Raw genomic sequence first — 7,528 nt, forward strand, 5'->3', positions numbered from 1 at the left:
CTCTAGGATCTCCCTGATGTATTGGTTATTGTCCCAGTAGGGGTCTAGAGGGTCAAGGGTGCTATCGGGTTTTGCATGGGTTCGTCTTGTGGGTGGAGTTCTGGGTAGCTCCTATGGTCGTCAAACCATGGGTCATAGTCTGGGAGATGGGGTGCTGGTACTCTAGGGATTTCAGCTGGGTCGAAAGCAGGTGCTGGAATTTGGTCTCCTGGGTTGATTTCGATGTCCATAGGTTGTGTTGGGAATAGGGGTAGTGGTTGTGGTGCTATGAGTTGTTCTAGGTTCGGGTCTGTGGCTGTGGTAGTTAGTATGTGGAAATTTGCCAGTCTCCTATTAATTATATCTTGAGTTTGAGCATTCATTTCTCTATTAGCGGCTGCTAAAGCTCGCTGCTGCTGAAGTTTCTCATCCTTTTTCTACGCTCGTGAGCTGCTCTGTTGAACCATCCTCTCTTCTTGGGAGGGAATAGCTCTTCAGATTGTGCTTTGAATACAAAAATCTCTTCTTCGGTGTCAGCCGAATACCCTGAGGGGGTAGGCTGGGAAGAAGTTCCTTCGTCCCTAGGAGAGTTGGATAGTTGACGGTAAGCGTCCGAAGGTCCTTGGTCACTCATACTGTAAACTAACAAATTGTCAAATAACACAAAACAATAATATACAGATATGCACGTAGTCACGTAGATTATTTCCTAATATATAAAATTTTGGTGTCAGTAGAACACTTCTGTGGCTGAAATCAGTGGTTGTAGCTCTGATACCACCTTCTGTCGCAACCCCCGACCCCTGCCTAGGGAGGCGGGCGGCCGCGGCCTAATCAGAGATGGTGGTATCGGTGTTTATCAATTTGGCAGCGGAATTTACATCAGGACCGTAGTTAGGAAATATTTTATCAGAGTAAAACACCACATTTTATAATAATAAATATATTGGGATAAAATCCAAGTTTTCGTTACAAGCAGGTTTATAGGAATAAATCCTATTTTATTGAAATAAAACATCGTCTTTATTTAGGTAACTTTTATAGCCACTTTTCCAAGCCTTCAGTGCTGTCCAGTTGGCTTCTAATTGGCTTTCACATTTTGTTACCTGAAACGCGTTTGAAAATATTTTGTCAGTGGGAAATACTGGTGGGTGAATCCCAATTTAATCAAGACAGGTAAATCAGTTCACAGTATTGAGGGCGATCTCGCAATTACATTTGCTTATATTTCTACTTTAATTACCACCCACGGTACTTGTTATGGGTAAAATTCTGAGCTCCTCATATCCTGGGAAATATCTTGAGTTATATCTTGATTGAACGATATCTGCTTATATCCGGGATGCTCATTCAGGATATCTATAATATCCTGAATGGTATCCTCAGGATTACTAACGGGATGTGTGCAGGAGTACGCGTGCAGGTGCCCAACGTTCACAAAGACCCTTTCTCCAGGAGACTCGGTCCAAGTCGTTCAAGTGAAGTCGTTGAAGCCGCATTACTCGGTCTACAACGTTAACAATGGAATATTCGGAAGCATCCCATATTTGTAGGAATTTCAGTTTGTATTTGGTTACTATAAATAGGTGGGTATACCGGATCGAATAGGACATCACAGCTACACTCACTACACTTACACACTTGTTCTCTCGCAACTTGCACTCTCACACAAATCATTGTAACACTTAGCGATCTGGTCAATATCCTGCACTGTATCCTGAAGTTTGAAGTAATAAGAAGAACTAGGCAGCTGCGATTGTCAGCTCCCGAGGTTTTATGCCGGCGATCTAGATTGATCAAGGGCTTTCCTCGTACATCTCGTGTCAACCCCTTTATTTTTTGCTCATTGTTTGATCATAGATACAGCTCAATATCCTGAGCCGTATCCTGAACACTGTTTTTCCAAACAACATAATCAGCATATTTTCAACACACTTTTCAGCACACTACCTCACTTAACTAATTTGATCACTTAATTGCTTCGGTAATTTTTGACCAAAACAATTTGGCGCCCACCGTGGGGCAAGTGGTGCTATCTTTACTAAAAATCTTTGTGAAATCATTAATCGGTTTTCTGTTTTCAAAACTTTTTGCCACATTATCTGCAATGGCCTCAAGATCAAGCATGAGCTCTTCTACTGTGTCTGCTATGACTTCTGCTACTACTGGTCCGGTGCTTCCACCATCTCCTCCAAGGATGCAATCTTCTTCACAACCTCAGGATATTATCCCTACCCGGAATATTCAGGGATCTGCTTCGATTTTAGCTTCAAATGATGAAATTCTAACCTTGTTTGGAAGTGTGCAGGAACAAATGAGGCAACAACAGGAAACAAACCAAATGCTGTTAAGAGAGATACAACTCTTAAAAGCTGGTTCAAGCAGATCCACCGAAGATATCGTCACTCCTCTACAACCCAGAGTTTTGAACTTTAGTTCAGCTGTGTATACTGAGGATAATAGGGGGAATATTGTGCCCAGCCTTCCTCAGAATCATACTCCTGAAATACCCTCCTCGGTTAGGATGTCAACCGTGAGGAGCTCAGGATATGCTTCGGGATATGGGCAGAATCCTCCGACTAGTAACGTACCTAATAATAATAATACTTTTGCCACTAACAGTGTTGGATCTTTGCAGGATACAGCTGTAACATCAGCATTATCCAGGGAGCTTCAGAAGCTAAAGGATATGATATCCAGTGTACCTGGAGTGGTTCAGCCAATTCCTGAAGTATCCCAGGATAGCCACAGGATATCTCGGTTCGTACGTCCCATTTGTGATGCTGAAATCCCAAAAAGATTCCAGACTCCAAACATGAAGCTTTATGATGGAACCACGGATCCTGAAGAGCATATTTGTAACACCTCGAAATTTTTGCGTCCAATAATGTGCCGACACGTGTCCTGAGTTTACACGTGGCATTGAAGGACTAAAATTGACAAACCTTGAATATATGTAAATTCGAGGATTATAAATGTCAATCAAGGGTAATATACTTTATAGTATCCCTAAATGATGCTCGTACCTTCAAACGGATAAATCATGGATCGTACGGAAACGAAACGCGAAAGAAAGTGAGAGATTACAAGCTATAGGGGTTAAACGTGTCAACATGTTTAATTATACCTCTGAGTGACCATTTAACGAACCCGAGGCTTCGTAACAGTAAAATACGCTCACTAGAATATAATATATAAATTTCGCGAAGTTCCGTTTTAAAACGAGAAAGTTATGATCAAATCCGTATGCGAGGGGTAAAAAGCGTCAATAATAAAAGTTAAAACCTTTCTAATAATATTGAAAATAACCAAGGGACTGAATAATACATATAAATAACACGAGGCCCTTAGTTGTAAATAACCAAGGGCCAAATCGCAAAGTTGCCCCTTCGGTTCCGAAAGGTCAGGTTATTAATTACAAAGATTCTGATCATGGTTATAAAAGATTCAAGTTACCCCTTCAAAACCCGAAAGGTCAAGTTGATGATTACTAAAGATTTCATTATTTATTACTAAAGATTTTATCATTATTACCAAGATTTAGTCATGATTATAAAATATTCAAGTTACCCCTTCAAAACCCGAAAGGTCAGGTTAATGATTACGAAAGATTTCGTTATTAATTACCAGATTCTCGTAATCATTTCAAAAGATTTAAAAGCCTTGAAAAACCACCCTCTCGCGACCCGCGTTGAGATTTGGGGTAAGTGAAGGCGGGCCGCGAGCCCCCTAAGATACGCGCATGATTTTAAAAACCAGGCGACCCGCGTACAAGGTGCATGGTTCCCCCATGCGGGCCGCGTCAGGCGCCCAGATGCAGAAACATGCTTAACTTGGCTGTTCAGCCTTCTAAAAGCCATGACCTGCATTTAAACCTTCAAAGTGACCCCTAAACAACTCCTAAACACTAGGGACACATGTTGGAAGGTTGGGGTTAGTTGGGGGACTTGTGTGTCAAAATTTGTTGTGAAACCTTACTATAAAAGGGCATGTTTGGTTCATAACCAACACACAACTCAAAACACACTCCTCTGGTCATTCTAAAGGCTCTCAAGCATTTCTCTGTATACTCTAAGCAAGACCCAACTTCTGTAAGTCGTCTAGATCCTTTGTAGTTTGATTTATGCTTAGATAACTACTAGAAACCAAACCGTCGTAACTACGGTTTGACTTCAAAATAAATCCGTAATGGCTCAGTCTTATTGCGGATCAAAAGTAGTTATGAGTTGGTATTTATGTGGGTAATAAACCCCTAAAAGGGTTTCCCCTGATCACCACTCTAACCATGTCAAATGTCGAGTCAAACGTGCACCTAAAAAAAAAAAAGTCAACAGAATGTCGTTTTGGCGAATCTTGCATAATCTGTAATGTATATGCTATGAAACCTGTTTAGACACTCATAAAACATGATATTAAGTATATAAACTTGTTTGCGCTCGTTTGAATCGACCATTTGCTATATTGAACCGGTTCGGAGCCGAATGTCGCAAAAGTTTGACTTTTGCATTGACTTCAGTTCTGACCCGTTTTAGTGAGGTATAGATATGCCTTAGGACTCTCTTAGGACCAGGTTACATGATGGTATAACCCTCTGTGACCGGTTCATTGCTTGTCCGAGTCTTTTACGCATTTCCGCTAATCGCCTAAAAGTTGACCGTAACGCCCTTTATAAATTTAAACGAGGTTTTCGGACATGTGAACGGATCATGACCTTGGTTACTGATTTCTAAGCATGTCCCTAAAATTTCATGTCAATCCGAGGTCCAGAATAGGAGTTATGCCAAATAGCGCAAATTTCGGAACTTTGGTAACTAAATAGCGCATTTAGCATAACGCCTACCTAAACCAAGATTTCGTCCCCAAAACTTTTACCTACTGTTGTAAAATAATAATTGGGGATTTTTAAAAGATTTTTAATCATTTTTACCCTGCTCATAACCTACGGTTATGGCTACGGTTCGGTAAATACCGAATATACCCTTTTGGGCCGTAACTTGAGTTCTATAAGGTCTTTTGACCCGATTCCAGTTGCTACTGATTTTAAATAATAAATAAAGTATTTTAGACTTTATAAACTGGTCGGGAAACTCAGATTCCCTGTAGAACTCATAAACCCGTTTAAGAATCTTTAAAATGACCGAAAAACCCCTACGGGGCGTATAAAGGACAAAAACTCGTTACGGGCATTACGGAAGGTATCCTACTGATACCACAACCTCTTTAAGGCATATTAACTTAGGAAACAAGCGTAAGACTCTTACGGTTACCCGATGCGCCTTTTGCGCGTACGGTTCGGCGTACGTAACTAGTTTACATGAATTAGCCGATGCGGGTTAAACCATATTGTTTTGACCCCAAAATCCAGAGTGTGAATGTAAGACCCATATAAAACAAGTCTTCGGACTTGTTTGGGCGGAATCACCACTTGTTCCCGGTTTTCGCCTTTCACGCGATTAAACCGTATATATTCCTTTGAAACTGACCGGTCTGAGCTACGGCTATTATAAAGACCCGTTAGGATTCTAATAGGTTGATAAAACCTTCGTTCCAGATTAGGAACCCAGTAAAAGTACTTGCGACTACTGATTAGAATATACGGCTGAGTTATTATTCTTGCTATTTAAGACAGGAGCTAGCTCAGGTAAATACTCTTAACTTATTTCCCTATACGGGCTTGGGATACGGTATAATAATACCGCTTGGTCGGGTATTGAATATTTAATCGGATTGTGATTAAGTTATTGAGGTAACCCGGTTTGATCTGTATTGTTTGAAATAAAAGCCTTTAGGGGTTAATGACCATGTCCCGGATATCCTTGACATCATTGTATTATAAAATGGTCACGTCTTATGCACGGGGTGTAGGCATACACCTGACAGTTGCATAAGGGAAACGGTATCTCACGCTCAGTGGGCCTATACTTGTGATGTGTCTTTTAATCTTGACTCGGTTTCTATATCGGGCCCTGAACGTACAACGAACATGTAAAACTGTATACAAGATCATAACTATGATTGTCCCAAGTTATAAAAAGATTAATCTTGCCTCTGGGTATTTTAATCAAAAGATATTTTGTGCCATGTGCATTCAAATAAATTTTCAATCATTTTCCAAAATGAGTCAGTTGAGCGTATTTACCAGTGTAAACTGACGTATTTTTCCAAAAAGATTAAGTGCAGGTGCTATACGTAATAGGCTGGCTACTCCAGGCATCATTATTCAAGTCTTGCAAGCTTTAGATGTCAAAGTCTGGTGAACAATACTTTTCGATATTATTATTTGATCCCCTGTGGATACCTTTCGACTATTTGTAATACATTTGATATTACGAACAATAGTTGAATATCATTATCTTTATGCTTCCGCTGTGCATTATTATATTGTGTGGTTTGACTATGATGTCTCCAACTACGTCACGGTAATCCCCACCGGGCCCACCGGTGATACATGTGGAAATCAGGGTGTGACAGGTTGGTATCAGAGCCAACATTGAGTGAATTAAACACTATCCTAATGTGTTTAATCTCAATGACACAATTGCACATACTTGAGTCTAGACTTAACATAGGAATACTCCTGATTCTAATCTAGAATTTACTGCTTCCAATTATTTTTATATTGGATACGTCGCCAAGCGAAGAAGCCATAATAGGAGTTCTCCACACCCGGGGTCCTGAGATGCTGAGCTTCGTACCGCGGTTAAAATGAAACGAACATCCAAGGAGAAAGTATTCAGAAATAAAATGAAGAAGGAACTCCTTATACTGAAGATCGTTTCCTTATTAGTCCTTATAAGGACATAATTATCTTTCAGTCCCTGCGAGGACAACATTATTCCTTTCAAGTCCCGTTTAGGGCAACTTTATACTTCCACTTTTATATAATGGAATGATTAAGTTTAGACTTTCATTCTAAATAAGAAATATTAAATAAATCAAAACCATTCCTTTTATTTGATCTGCCTAAATAAAGAATCTTAAGGGGGTGAAACCTAGCCTGGTGTCTTTTAAGATCCGGTCATGATGGTACGACCTAATTAAAAGATTCAGATTCGCTGTTAACCTATGTAAGCATGTTAACAAATCATGGCAGATGTGATTCGTTAAAATCGCACACGTCATTCTTATACAATAATCCTTTAAAGGATTTCAAAACCCAAATAAATGATTCATAAATCATGGGTTAAGTCATCAATAAAGATGGTCACTTATTAAAACATCCATTAGTGGTGTAGTGCCTACGGGCCAAACTTATTAAAACATCCATTAGTGATGTAGTGCCTACGGGCCAAACTTATTAAAACATCCATTGGTGATGTAGTGCCTACGGGCCAAGCTTATTAAAACATCCATTAGTGATGTAGTGCCTACGGGCCAAACTTATTAAAACATCCATTAGTGATGTAGTGCCTACGGGCCAAACTTATTAAAACATCCATTAGTGATGTAGTGCCTACGGGCCAAACTTATTAAAACATCCATTAGTGGTGTAGAGCCTACAGGCCATACAAATTGTCATATAAAACAAAAGGGCAGTGGTAGTCTATGA

General features: G+C 39.9%; 1 long non-coding RNA gene across 1 annotated transcript; it reads left to right on the forward strand.

Annotated features, from left to right (window-relative positions):
• The first annotated feature begins 3,732 nt into the window (after window positions 1-3,732).
• On the forward strand, window positions 3,733-6,197 carry LOC110906067. Its single transcript, XR_002573630.2, has 3 exons — window positions 3,733-4,070; window positions 5,531-5,620; window positions 6,149-6,197. It is a non-coding gene; the product is annotated as an uncharacterized LOC110906067 (long non-coding RNA).
• The last annotated feature ends 1,331 nt before the right edge of the window (window positions 6,198-7,528 follow it).

Source organism: Helianthus annuus, chromosome 14, assembly GCF_002127325.2.
Source record: "Helianthus annuus cultivar XRQ/B chromosome 14, HanXRQr2.0-SUNRISE, whole genome shotgun sequence".
NCBI lineage: Eukaryota > Viridiplantae > Streptophyta > Magnoliopsida > Asterales > Asteraceae > Helianthus > Helianthus annuus.